Source organism: Propithecus coquereli, unplaced genomic scaffold (assembly GCF_000956105.1).
Source record: "Propithecus coquereli isolate 6110/MARCELLA unplaced genomic scaffold, Pcoq_1.0 Scaffold12, whole genome shotgun sequence".
Classification (NCBI taxonomy): domain Eukaryota; kingdom Metazoa; phylum Chordata; class Mammalia; order Primates; family Indriidae; genus Propithecus; species Propithecus coquereli.
In genome coordinates this window covers 10,093,633-10,108,219 of record NW_012136080.1, presented here as the reverse complement: position 1 = coordinate 10,108,219, position 14,587 = coordinate 10,093,633, and the positions used below count along the sequence as shown (strand labels likewise).

The 14,587-nt window shown below is 40.1% G+C and overlaps 1 protein-coding gene across 2 annotated transcripts in view; it reads right to left on the bottom strand.

Moving 5' to 3' along the window:
• Nucleotides 1–14,587, bottom strand: part of TMEM108 (transmembrane protein 108) — a 325,722-nt gene that overhangs the window by 83,094 nt on the left and 228,041 nt on the right. The gene's annotated exons all lie outside the window — the stretch shown is intronic.

Sequence of the window (14,587 nt, the reverse complement as noted above, 5' to 3'; positions counted from 1 at the left end):
TGGTAAGCAGGTATGGGGCCATAGCTCCAGATTCTCAGCTTCCTGCTCTACTCGCTTCTCCATCCCTCCCTCTAGAGAAGTTTCTCTCAATGGCTCCTTCCAGATCTCTAATGGTATGATTCTTACGAGTTTAGGAAAACTCTGTCTAGTTTCTGCATCAAAAATTCTGGATAACATACAAATCTCCAAACTTATCCTTTTTATGAAACAAACATAAGAAAAGTGCTTATGACCTAAATGTTAATAATATGTGACCTTCACATTTCAAGTCTTAAATTCATAATTTTACCATAATTTTTTGTTACAAAAGTACCTAGTGGGGAAGGGATACTTCATGAATCAGTGGCAAAATACTTCAGTCTATTTGATAAACCCCAAAGGCTTTTGTCTTTAGTAACACTCCCCGGGTTGGTGAAATTTGATTTTAGGAAAGGAATATACATTATTCAGTTTGTGGCTCTGTTAGATTGAAAAGACATATATTCATTTCTTTATAAAATATTCTTCAGGAAACAGTAAGGACATATGGATGCTTGAAATCTCATAAGTCTGGAATTACCCCAATTGTGAATCAGCCAACACTGTTAAGGGGAATAGGCTGGCCTGCCATTTCCTAAACTTCACCATCTCAGTAGCAGCCATTTAATACAAGCTAGTATGCATTTAGTTTTAATTAGTTTCCACCAACAGTGGTAGGAAGTTTAAAAAATAATCAAGGAAACCAATAAAAAATACAACTCAATATTGCTGCTTGGGAATTAAATTGATTCTATCCTTCTGCAGATAAGAGAATTATCACAGGAGCCAAATCCCCCATCTCCAGAAATAATCGTTATACTGGTATTCAAATTAAATTGTCCAGAAATCATATTTGAAGGTAGCAGAGAAAACATCCTGAGATGAGTCATTGTGGATGATGGCTCTGTGACATAAGGCTGTGTTTTTATAGTCTTATAGTTTTCTTTAGCTTCTCAACTTTAAATTGGACTTTTTAAATAAAGTAAAACAATAAACACAAAAACAGTGGCTTCCCTTTTTATTACTACATTCTTCTGAGAAGTTCAAAGAATTTTAGAGCCATGTTGCTATCAACTCAAAAAAGCCCTAGAGTTGGAAGATTTCTACTGGACAATAAAACTTTCTGCTTATTTTTAATACTATCATTTATCTTCTGCCTGAAGATGCCCCGTATTTTTATGAAGAGGAGAAATACAAATGCTTATTATCTAAAAGAGCACTTCTAGTAAATTAAATTCACTCAAACCACATCAAATAAGGCACAGAAGACCAAACACTTCAGAGAGTGGGAAATTAATATTCAGACATGACAAATCTAAGACCTTCTGCATGCTAGTCTGGTCTCTCTTTGGCAGAGGATGGCAGTGTTCCCATCTGCAGCATCTCCTCTTACAGTACAGAAGTTGATTTCCATGTTGCCAGTTGCCACTGGAAGGAATTCTAAAATTCAAGTTGGCCAATCTCTTAGCTCTTTTGTTGGACTCTGAGGCGACGGTCTCTGCTTCCAACCTGAACTAGACTACATGCTATAAGAAGAGTCTTCAATGTGTAAAAAACTTATATACACAAGATGTGGGTATGTTCTACTCCCATTTCAAAGTGGAGAAAGAGAAAATGAACTTTAACTGCACAAAAGATACTCATGCTTGATGAGTTAGTCAGCAAAATCACTCACCGTCCTTCTCAGGAAGGAACTAAAAATAACCTAACATTTGTTAGGTGCCTGAAAGTTGGCTCTGGTTAAAGGCAGGAAGTTGGCAAGATGAACCCTTAAGATCCATTCCGATTCAGGAATGTGTATTGTGCAAATCTTTGGCCTTAAGTGCATCTAATCCAATGCTGGATGGTGTCCAAATTTCGTTCATTTACTAGCCAACATTTGTCAAGAGCTTACTATGTTCCAGAGCCTGTGTTAGGCTTGGGGACAGATACAAAGGCGGTCTCTACCCTGGAGGAGTGTTATAAAGGCTTTCATGAGGAGAAGTGTTAAACTCAATGGGAATTGAAAGGCAGGCATGACTGACTCCATCTGTGGACTCAGTGTTGAAGAAATTTGGAGGCCAGATACTTTGATGAATGGCAAATCATTTAGATATAAACTCTTATCAATGAGAATTAACATTTCCTGAAAGGTACCTACTGATAAATTGATTGTGTCTCAGAAAAAGCAACTTGTCTTACAAGGTTGAATCATGTAAGGTTCTGTTCCCTATTGTTCTTAAGAAATACTATGTTTGTAGTACCTAACCTTTTCCTCAAAGCTCCATTCACATAAGATCTCACTCATTACTCCTGTTCCCAGAAAGTAAAGCTTGCCATTATGCCAATTTTATAGGTAGGGAAACTGAGACCTAGAGAGTGTCTCCTTTGGCCTGGTTATTTGGCTTAGGTTAGAACAAACAAGTAGCATATGAAATAGAACAGGAAGCCAAGCATCACCTATTTCAAGCCCAGAGCTCTCCACAAAGCTTTGCTTGATCAAATTGATAAGTTCAGAATTCTACCCGCTGTAGGGGTGTTATGGCTAGAGCATCTGTCTGTGAAAAGAAAGAAGACCTTATTGCTTTAGAGGATGCTTGAAAAAAACTTGATAAAAACTGTCTCCAGGATTCCCATAGTGGGCAGGCTCAAAGACAAAACCATACAAATCCACCACCAATTGCAGGACACTTTGGGGTGGGTTGCTCCTCCTACCTGACACGTTTCACAAGCAGTGAAGTTCCAAGTTCCAGGCATGTTATTTATTTCTCTTGTGATGACAATCAGTGCCAAAGCAAACAACAAGCAAGAGGTGGCCATGGTAGGATCAAAGAAAAGCTTGAGGCCAACCTAGACCTTGGCAATGGGCCTAATGAGGATTGGGCAAGGAATCCATCACTTTGTAAGGTTGAAACAACAGAACTGGAGGGTAGCTTAGCTGTGAAACCTTTATTCAAAGAAATCTTATTAAGAACACTGATATTTATAAAACAGCTTCCTCCCCATTCCAGTACTTTTTTTGGAGCACGGTTTAAAAACCTTGAACTTGCCGCACACATTCCCTCGTCCATGCTGGCACATATGGTGTTTTGTATCCCATGTGTAAAAGAATTCTCTTCTTCCCTTTGCCAATCTGTTAAACTTCTACTCACCCTTCAAGATTCCCATGAAGTGTTTTCTAACAGAATCATCTGAGGCACTTGTTAAGAATCCAAATTCATAGACCTCATCCCAGATGTACTGAACCCAGATTTGTGTTGTTATTAAGCTACTGGGGGAATTCAGATGTGCAGTCAGCATTGGGAACCACTGCAGATCTTGCTCTGCCTAATGGTTTTAACAAGAGATGACTTACAGCTGGATTAACTCTAAACTTTCTCGAAGGGGAGGAGGTAGTAGAGAGGTAATCTAGGCCTGTACCTTGCCAAGAGTTGGGAGCTGAGAAAGGCCAAGACAGAAAGGAAAGGAGCTGAAATGGCTCCAGGTCCCTTCAGGAATCCCGTCTCTGAGCTGTGGCTGAAGATCTGAGTGCGATGGCTTCATTAAGGATCACAGAACCAGGCAACAAACAAGCTGAGGGGGAGCACAGGACATCCAAGGGGCTTGTCAAAAACAAAGCTTCCCATTTTCTCTTGGGTGAGGCTAAGGGAAATTCCACAGCTTCATGAAGGTTGCAGCTATCCCATAAAAGACCTCTGCAGTGGTAATTTAAAGTTTTTTTTTCTTCAGGTGTGTCTATTTACATAGTTTTTAAAGGATGCCAGAAGGAAAAACAACCCACTGCTTGTTTTGACTGATGGTTCTCATTGCTATTAACGTTTTTGGTATTGACTTCTATATGTTATACGCGGTTCAATTAAAAAAAAAATCCCCTCATGGCCCTCTACTACCATCTTCATAAAATATCTCTATACAGAAGCAAAATATTGTTAAATTGTTATTAGACGAGCAGCTGGTATTAGCACGGTGTCGATCTCATTTAAAACATCTGAGCATTTTAGCTAGTGCCGTTTAGCATCTCAAATCATGATAACACGACTTCTTATTTGCATAAAATCTTCGGGCCCTTCTTCATTTCCCATTGCAAATGAGGTATAGGACTGAGCTGGAGTGATTATTTATTACCTTTGTTCTCTCACGCTCCAAGTTCAGGTTCCACTGAATACAGTGAGGTAATGCACAGGAAGGAAAAAAAAGTTACACGCTGTTTTTCTTTTGCTTTTTCATTAGTTACTCTACCTGATGTAGGCCAGTTCGCATCAATTTTTTATTTGTTGTACAATTTAACTTCAGGGCTCTGTTTGTGAATTGGTTTATTTTTTTTGCATCAAGAGATAACTAAGTGGCCAGTAGTTCCCTCGCCTCTTTTAGGTCTTTACCAAATTGTCATCTTAGTGAGGACTTCCCTCCCAGGACACTTTGTCTAAAGTTGCACCTCCTCCCTGCCCACTGTGTTTCCTGTCCCACAGCCTGCTCTTCCCCTCCTTCTTAGCACTTACCACAGTGCAACGAAGGCGTGTTTACTGTCAATGCTGCTTACTGTCTGTCTTGCCTACCAACAGCCTGGTCAGGGCAGGGATGTTGTCTGCCTTGTTCACTGCTGTATCCCCTGTCTAGCACAGTGCCTGGAACACGGTAAGTGTTCAGCACGTATTGGTTGAATGGTGAAGTGAATGACCATTCTTGCTTTTAATGAAGCAGCTGACCAGCTTAGGGGAGAAATATTCAGATGCTCCATGTATTAGCTTCGATATCTTAGGCAGTATAAGATAGTGAAGGATTCCCAAATGTTTTTTTTTGTTTGTTTGTTTGTTTGGATTCCCAAATGTTTTTGATTCATATGGCCCTTAGGTCCAAGAAACCTACAAATTTATGTCCTAACAACTTAGTAGTCATTTGAAAAAAATACATATAAACTGAAAGAAAAATATTTTAATTTTATTCTTTAATATCTGCGGTTATTTCCTAACGGGACATGTACACCTATTGGACAATGCACAACTTCTTAAATCTCAGAATCGGATTGGACACTGCTACCTTCAGTTCTTGTTCCACAGTGATTTTTCACGTGGTACTTGCTTTAAATCACGAGTACTGAAAACCCAGCTTCCCAAAGATACAATGTCATCAAAAGGAAGGCAGTGCAATTTAATGTGGAAACTTTGAACTTGAGCTAGTTCTGAAGTTCATGTGGCATCTGACTGGTGTCAAGTGTTGCTGTGCTTCCATTCACAATCTAAAACATCTACAGCACTTCAGTCAGTTCACTGTGGCGCCCCGGGGAGCCTCAGTGCAGTTTCAGAGCCATGGGTGTAGTGGCTGAATGCATACCCTTTGAAGTTGTGTGGACTTGGGGAAGAGAAAATAATAATATCTACCTCATAGTTTTTGTTTTGCTTTTTATTATGCAGAAATTTCAAACCTACATAAAAGTGCACAGAAGAAAACAATGAACCCCCACATCCCATCACCAAGCCCAAAGAGTGATTAAATCCAGCCACATCCACCCTCCCATATACGTCACTCTCCATAATTGGGACATAAATCCCAGATCTCATCTGTAAATATTCTATATATAAAATATGTAAAATTTACTGTATATAAATATACCTCTTAGGTTTTTGGTGCAAATGAAATGAGTTAATGAAATGAGTTAATATATGTAAAGCATTTGGCACAGTGCCAAGCATCCTGAAGTGTTAGGTGTTATATATAATCACTCAATGCCTCCTCTCCAGGAATGCATCATCAGGTAGAAGATAGCGTGTTTCATGTGATCTTCCTAATATAAAGGTATACCCATGATCACAGGGAATAGGGCTGCTGCAAATGCACGCACCACCAGTGTATTTTAGCATACATTCTCTCCACAAGGAACTTCTATTTACCCACCTTGGAAAACACATGACATTCAAAAGGCATCGGGTTTTTTTTTTTTTTTTAAATAAAACACCAAGCCACACCAAGTTTAATCTGATTTCTTCATTCTGGGAAGAAATGTTCTCTGGATGGGGGGAAGCTTCAGGGTACAAATTTCTCTCTTACCTTCTGGCACTTTGGATACAGTAGGGTTTTACTTAATTAAGTGCATCAGAATGCTGTTTATCTGTTATAGCACAATTTTGGAAGAACTAGGAAAAAACAGCTTAGGGCAGGAGGTCCAACCTTCCTGAAACTACCCTGCATACACATTTAATTGCGAAGGGGGCATAGTGCTAATTTATCCAGTTGTTCAGGTGTGAGGTATACAAATGACCATGGAGACAAGAAACAACTGCTGTTTTCTATTAACAATTTCACATAATTCTCTCCCGGGGCTTAATTAAAATGTAACTTAAATTATTCTTATCTTGGGGGTCTCTGGGTCCCTCATCCTGAACCCAGCCTAAGTATCCCCAGTGAGCGAGGGATGATGAGAACATTAAGCAATTCTTTGACTTTTATGCCATAGCAGCAAAATTCTCAATTTAACTCTTCTGAATTTGTTTGCTCTTGAATTAAGTGATTTTCTGTGTTCAACAAAATTGAAAAAATTATTGATCTATATATTTTGATTTTGAGAGTGTTTGGTTTACTAATCTGAGAGAAGCCCTAACTAAAATCCTTTGGGTTTCATTTAGCCCAAGGGAAAAATTTAAAATTAAACCATCTATAGAAAGCATTTATTTCTTTTAGATGGTAAGCATATCTTAGATTGGGATGTTGTTTTGAAATCTTGTCAACATATGTGCTCTTATAGAATTCATTTTATCATCTGCTATCAACATTATATCATAATTTCTATCTAGTGTATCCCAAAGATGACCAGCAACCTTATACAAACGAGCAAAGAGAAACATTTTCTTTGGCAAACAGAATGAACTGGCTAGAAGTAACTCTATTAACCTCCATGACAACTTACAAAAGGGTAGGGACTCAATAAAATCACATTTGTCTATAGCTTGTTTGGGGAGCAGATACACATGAGATACTGTGGTATACACTTGACTATTCCATGGTGCTTTGTTTAAATCCAGTTTTTACTGGGTTAATGGAATCATTGACTGAGGTCACACATACCCATAGATATATATACTCAGCCTTGATCCATTTTTTAAAAAGGTTTTATAAGTAAGATTTTGGAGAATTTTAATACATATTCTTCATCAGTGATCTGCTCATTAATTCCTGAATCTTACCACATTAAACTGTCTGGAGCAGGTGAATTGTTAAAAATACCAAGAAACTTCTTGCCAGCCACACTCTCAATTTTAGTAGCAGCAAGGCAGTCTTTAAGGGACCTGAGCCTCTTTCTTGTGAAACTTCCCTGCCTGTTTCTAAAACAAAGAGGACCACAAGATTTAACTGTTGGACAGTTAAAGAATACTGATATGCAGGTATTAACTAGATATAGATCTAAGGAAAACACAGCAACAGAGAAGCAGATAGCAGAAAGAGCCCACATAAAGAAAATCAATCCAATACAACGTATATTTGGTCTGATTCCTGCTTTCCTAAGAGAAGCTTTTTTAGTTATTGAGGCAGAGGGGACCTAGTGACAGGATCTACCTGAGCGTTCACTGGATATAGAGGCATGCTCAGGACCTTTAAATGGCTAATGTCCAGAGATTTCACCACTGCTTTGTTCCCCTTGCTGCTATCCTATTGTAGCCCGAGGCTAATATAGGCAGGAATATATGGGTCATATTTGGGAGACCCCTTCAGGATTGCTAAAAAGATGGGTGTAGTAAATTAAAGATGATCACAAATTCTTTGCTATTCTTCCCATTGAGTGGTGGAGTCTAATTCCTTTCCCTCTTAAGTCTGGGTTGGCCTTAGTGACTTGCTGGACCAATATACTGCGGTTTAAGTGACTTCTGCGGCTAGGTCCTAAGAAGCTTTGCAGCTTTTGCCTGGGACAACTTTTGCCTTGGGACAGTCCTTCCGGGGGCTCTGAGCTGAAAACCCACTACCCTGAGATCACTATGCAGGAGAGGCTGCACGCAGGTGCCCAGTTCACAGTCCTGGTTCAGCTCAGTCATCCTTGCTAAGACACCAGCTACGTGAGTGAAGTCATCTTAGAATCTCCAGGCCAACCCATCTGCAAGCTGACAACCACCAGTTCTCAGTCAATGACACATGGAATAGGAGAATCACTGAGTGAAGCCCTGACTCCATTTTCTGTCCCATTAAAACATAAGATATAATAAAAGAATTGTTGCTTTAAGCTGCCAAATTTTAGAGTGGTTTGTTCCAAAGCAGCAGACAACTGAATATCAGGTATGCTGCTTTGCAGCACCAGGGAGTAACCACCACTTCTAGCATTACAGCCAACTGGTCTTAGGGAAGAATGGCTGGCATGCTATTAAATGACTACTGAACTAGTCAGTCGAGGGCTCTCAGGGTCATGGCTGGTCTGGAGGAGACCACTGAGAGTGATGAGGGCTTTGCTGAAGGGAGGCATAAACTCATGAGAGGTGTTCAGGAGGAATCAGTGTGTGTAAGGTTTTGCTGGAGTGTTACAGAGATTACTTTAGTGATTTTGGGGGAGTATCAGGAGAGGGAGAGATCCAGAAAAATGATCTCTCAGCTCCCTATTTTGGACACTGAATTTTTCTCTTCTCTTTTTGGAGAAGAGAGAAGGATGGAGTCAGATGTAGCCAGAGAAAGAGTATAAAATCACTGCTGTGGTTGTTCATCTGGAATAGCAACAGAGAAATGAGCAAAAAGAGGAAGACATTTAGCCATATGTGGGAATTTCATGAAACTAAACACCAAGTGTTATCACAGGATAAGTGATCATTTATTCTGGTTTGCTTGGGATAGCACCAAGTTAAGCCTGTTATTCTTGGAATAATTATTAAGAATATTCTCTTTCACTTTTAAAAGTGTTTGGGTTTGGATAATAAATTATGTGCTTGCCCTATTTCTAGGGGCCTGTGTGGCTCAGTAGAAGAGAGTTTTTATCACTTTATATCATCCCGTTAAGACACTATAGACGGGGTTTATTGAATACTTGTGGGGTTACACTTTGGAGGTAATGATGGTCAGGTTTGATATTTCATTTGCTCATTCAACAAATATTTAATGAGAACCATGTTATTTCATACAGGTGACAGAATGATAATGTAGAATTGAGAAAGTCTTTACTTGTGTGCTATGACTGGAAATGTTATTGGAAGGCACATCACTGGTCTAGATAGCTCTGTAAGCTCATGCCTTGATGTGCCCCCACCCCCAGAAATGGCAGTTATAATACAAAAGCAGAAACCTAAAAAGACAAACCTGACTCAAAAACAAGATAAACATGTCCACAGGCCAGAATGGAACAGAAAGGTAAAGCAGAGAGACAGGCTGAAGCCAACTGGGTGCCCAGCCTGGAGGCAGGCAGGTGGGGATGGTCATATAGCTCTGCAGGGAAAAGGGACTAAAATGACTCTTGGAAGCTAGAGGATTGGGACTAGGCTCATGGCTTGAAGACTGGGGCTCAGATGGGGCTCCTTTACTTGTACAGTAGAGTGAAAATAATGTGCCATTACTAGCTATTGCTTGGGGCTATAGCTTCCTGCAAGTGGAAAATCTACAGAGGAAGAAGAACAAAGACATAGTCTGATTAGGCACCGAACCAAGCCACCCGTGGATCCTTTCAATATTCATAATGTCTTTCTGGGGCAGGAGCTTCAAGACACCATTTAAAGACATAGTTCTAGACTGGTGTCCCAGTGGAGAATAATGAAAACCACTAAATAGGGAGGGAGGACCACACACATGTGCACACGTGCACAGAGAACAAGTAAACCATCTTCCACTTAAAATGAGCCTACAAATCAAAATTCCAAAGCACATATGGAAAGCCAATATCAACAACAAAATCAGTATTAGTTTCAAAATTCTAGATCTGTGTTATCCAATATGGTAGCCACATGGGTTATTTATATTTAAAAAAAATTAATTAAAATCAAATGAAATTCAAGTGCTGAATAGCCTCATGTGACTTGTGGCCACCATACTGGACTGTATATAATTTCTTTCATTGTAGAAAGTTGTATTAGACAGTATTGCCCTAGATGAAATATATTTTATGGAACAGTCCAACAAGGAATTTAAAATAAATGTTTATGATGCTCAAAAGATAAATGAAGTAATATTTTCCACTTGAAAAAGAAAGAATATAAAACAAGGAATGCACAAATGAGGCAAGAACAAATAAAGTTTACCAATTAGAAATGTTGGTAAACATATACTTGTTGAAATAAGAAAAACTCAATACATGGAATAAATCCTTGATAGTGATTCAGTAATTAATGAATTAAAAGACAAAACTGGGGAATTAACCCAGGACATAGCACTAAAAGTGAAAAGTTCTTGCACAAACTAATGGAAAAGGAAGGTCGTAGGCCATTCTTGGCTTGAATAAGTTAGGGTTTTATCATTAATCTGGGATGGTCTGAACAACAGAGGCAGCAATTCAGAAAAATGCAGAGAGAAGATATGAAAGCCATTTTTTGAAAGAGGTAAACTCAAAACATCTGGCTGGTCACTAGGCAGCCACTGGAGCTGGGAATCAGCATTTCCAGGTATGTGCTGTCACCTTTCAGGCTGCTGGAGCTAAAGGAAGCAATTCCTGCCCCATAAGAAGAGGACATTGTGTAGTGAAAGCAGCCATTTGAAGATAGACTGAAAGAATAAGGAGAATCTGTTGCTGGTGCTTAGAAACCAGTTTTCCTGTGAGAGGTAGGACAATGACATTGAGGTGGAAGGCCTAAACCACGCTGGCCCCTTGAGCAAATGGTCTTTTCTATGCATATACTACTCAGGACTTGGGGAAGTGTGGACTCCTAACAGAGGGTGGGACAGTGGAGGAAAAAGCCAACCTGCAGAGTTGAACATCACTCCAACTTGCTGACAGAGACTGAGAGTACTGCCAGGAGAGCCTGGCAATAGGAATGGGAGGGACATGGTTTGTTCTGCAGGGGGCTATATGCTGACTCTTCCAGCTGTCTGGGAGCTGATGACTTAACAGGAGACCAAACAGGAGGATGAGAAAGACATGGCTGGTGACAGAGCAAACAAGCCTCTCCTCTAATCCTTAAAGACCACACAATCCCTAATAGCCCACTGGCCAAGACGACTCCCTGTCAGAATGTTTTAGAATTGTGCTGTCCAGTATGGTAGCCACAGGCACATGTGGCTACTACACATTTGCTACCTGGAAACACTGCACAGGTCTTTCCTCCCACCTCTCTTGATTCAGAGATGCTATTGCTGAGTTTTCTGGTACCTGAGAGGTACCAAATACATGGCATATGGATTATAATTTTGAGAAACACAGAAAGCAACACCAGATACCACTCACAATTTTATCTTTCTTTGAAATTTCAAGAGTCACATTAGGAACTTGTGGTATGTCACTGCCATTGTTATAAACATCAGTTATCAGCAGATGGTACTATAATTGCTGAAGGTGTAAGAAATCAAGCTTCATCTGGACTGACCCTATGACAGAGCTTGAAAGGTGTTTTTGGAAGAGTTCCCTGATTTAGTCTCTTATTTGTCTCACTTTCAAAAAGCAGACTACAGAGGAAAGCTGCTGATTATGTGAACTTTCTGGTTGCCCAGATTCTGAAAAAATAGCACTTTCCTGTAATTAAATTGTAAGGAGTTAATTGTAATTAAATTGCACAGTATACGAGAAAATCTGTCACTTCTTGGAATTAGCTCTGAGAATGAAACTAAAATGACAGGGTAATTAAGACCAGAAATGCAGAGGTTTTCAGATGGTTCTTGTCCAGGATGGAATGCATGGGTTTTTTTATTTCCTAAAATCTTTGTTGTGTTATTTTCCCTCACACTGGTGGGTCAGAAAGATGACCACACCTCCATGCACAGGATGCTGGGTTATTAATCTGGGAAAGAAAGAAATTTTTTCCCTACCTTTTGTTTATTTGCTTAAATCCAGAGGTGGATATAAACCACCAGTTTACTCTTTACAAAAAACCTATTTAAAATATATTTTTAAAAATTGCAAAAAAGAGTATTTATGTTTAAAATCTAAGTAATGTAGATAAGGCAAAAAAGAAAAAATTCTCATTTCTCTCCCTATGCCCCACCTAGTCTGCTGCCCAGAGAAAACTGTTATTACCTATTTGTGTGTCCTTCCTCAAAGTTGTCATCTCAATCACACACATCTACACCTGCACTGAAAATAATGCAGTTCAGGTTAACCTTCACGTGAATAACAACATATTCTACATGTTGGGTTATTTTCATTTATCTGTATCTTTTGGAAAATATTCCACATTAATATTGATGAACCTTGCTCTTTTGGAACTGCTGCACAGTGTTCCCTTGAATAGTGGTACCCTTTTTAATTAAACCATTCCTTCCTCTATTTCCCTACCCAACTCATGTTTGGCCCACTTTTCACTATTACAAACTATGCTGCAATGTACTTCACCCTTTATATGCAGGCTTGGAGACAGGGACAGTAAACATATCCTTAACTTCACAACAAGCAGAGAACATTATAATGGGCAAATGGAAAAGCACAATAGCAAAACAAGGGCATGTTGTTCAATCAGTGCCAGACACAGGGCATTCTTCTTTGGTGCCATCTGAAAACTTCTTGGTGATCCAATTCATCCATGAATTAAAATGCCAAGGTGAAGAAAGTTTTCTAAGTATGTCAGAGATGACGAGTGTATGCAAAGATGTAAGTAACACGGCAGCTGCATTAAGAAACGTGGATGTGCTGAGGGGCAGCGGAAGAACGTAAGTGGGACTGTGATCCTGTACCCCCTAATCCAACAGGGAGCTCCATGGGGCTTTAAATACCACTGGGAGAACCTGGGAAGGACAGCCTTGTAAATCCTGTTAGAGTCCCTCTTGGTTTTTATTTGCTTAATTACTCCCTTACCTCAAAGAAAAGAAGTAAAAGTAGGTTGGCAGAGAGGTCTGTGCCAAGAAAACTCAGCTGGAGCCCAAGATTAAAGTTTTCCAAAAATACTCTCTGTTTCCGTCTATCCTTGGGGATAAGCCATTCCGTGCTGGGGTAGTCAGCCCAATAATCCTAGTCTTACTACTGGAAGGAATCACAGGGATGATCAAACCCACTCTCCCATTCAGTAGAGAAGGTAACCAAAGCCCAGAGAGGCAAAGTGACTCGGGCAATGTCACAGAGCTGGTTAGTGACAAAGCCAACACAGGAGCAGAGATACCCTGAACCAGCTCTTTGCTGTTCGCTGTTGTAAGCCTCGCCATCACCAGCCAGTGTGCCAGCTGCTGTGTGCTTCTGCCAAAAGTGCCACCTCTGCTCATCACTTTCTTGGTCATATGACAAAACATTTTTTGTTTAAACTAAACGTCTCTGCTCTTGGTTACTGTGTATTGAAAAAGATGCTCAATCAGCCATGGTTATGTCCAGCTGTCTGTGGTGTCTACTGCAAGGTTAATTTTTATCTGATGCCATGCCTCTGCACGCTCTTGAAGCATAGTTGTCTGGCAAAACCACACACAAATACACGCATGCATGCACCCCTGTCTACCTTTCCTAAAGCGGTTATTCATTTCCCCATCAAAACAAATTCTGCAAACTCCAGCAGAATGACCAGGCCCTGGCTCTCGGTTTTGCCCTTTGGTCTGACTGCATTTAAATATGTGAATCCTCTGATCCCTATCCTCTTCTTTTGCCCTGGCAGTTTAAACATTATTTAGTCATTTCATTCAAGACTACATTTCTTTCATTATGGGTGACTCTGGTAGATTGCTGCAGTTCTTCCCTTCATAGATTTATGCCCCTTGCAATATGACTTTGAAGTTCTTTTCATCAAGAGCTGAAGTTTATTTCCCCATCTCTTGAATATGGGCTGGACTTGTCACTTGCTTTGGCCAATAGAATATGGTAGAAGTGACAGTGTGCCAGTTCTGTGACAGACTCTCAAGAGGTCTTATATATTTCTGGCCTTTTTTTCTCTTGGACACCTGCTCAGCCTCCACGTAAATAAGCCTGAACTGGCCTGCTGGAGCACGCAAGATCACGCGTATCAGAGAGGAGCAGTCTCAAATGAGGCCCTCCCAGACCAGCCATCCCTCCAATCCACTTGGCAGCTGAGCACAGCGGCAGGAGTGAGCCTATGAAACCAGAAGGACCACCTTGCTGAGTCAGTCTAGCCCAGATTGCTGACTTGTAGAATTGCAAGCCAAACAAGTGATGGCTGTTTTAAACCACTAAGATTTTGGCTGGGGGGTGGGGGTGGGGGTTGTTATGCAGCAAAAGCTGACTGATACAGATCCCTTTATTTCTGTTTCCAGAAATATTTATTAAATTGGGCCTCCCAGAGCAATAAGACTATGTTTCCCACTTAGCTCTGTACATTATTTAGGTGAGCAACTTGATAGAAATTTAGAATAAAAATTTTCTGGAAGGGGATGGGGAAATGGGAAAGACTGATGAACATTTGATTCCTATTTTTTCCCTATACTTAGTCCGCCCCAACTTCAACAGCCTGTGATTAAGGAAATAAATAGAAATACATGGGATGTAGGGTATGCCATTAATCAACGCTAGGGTAGTAAGACAAGAAGAAAAAATTCTCTCCTTACATAGGACTGT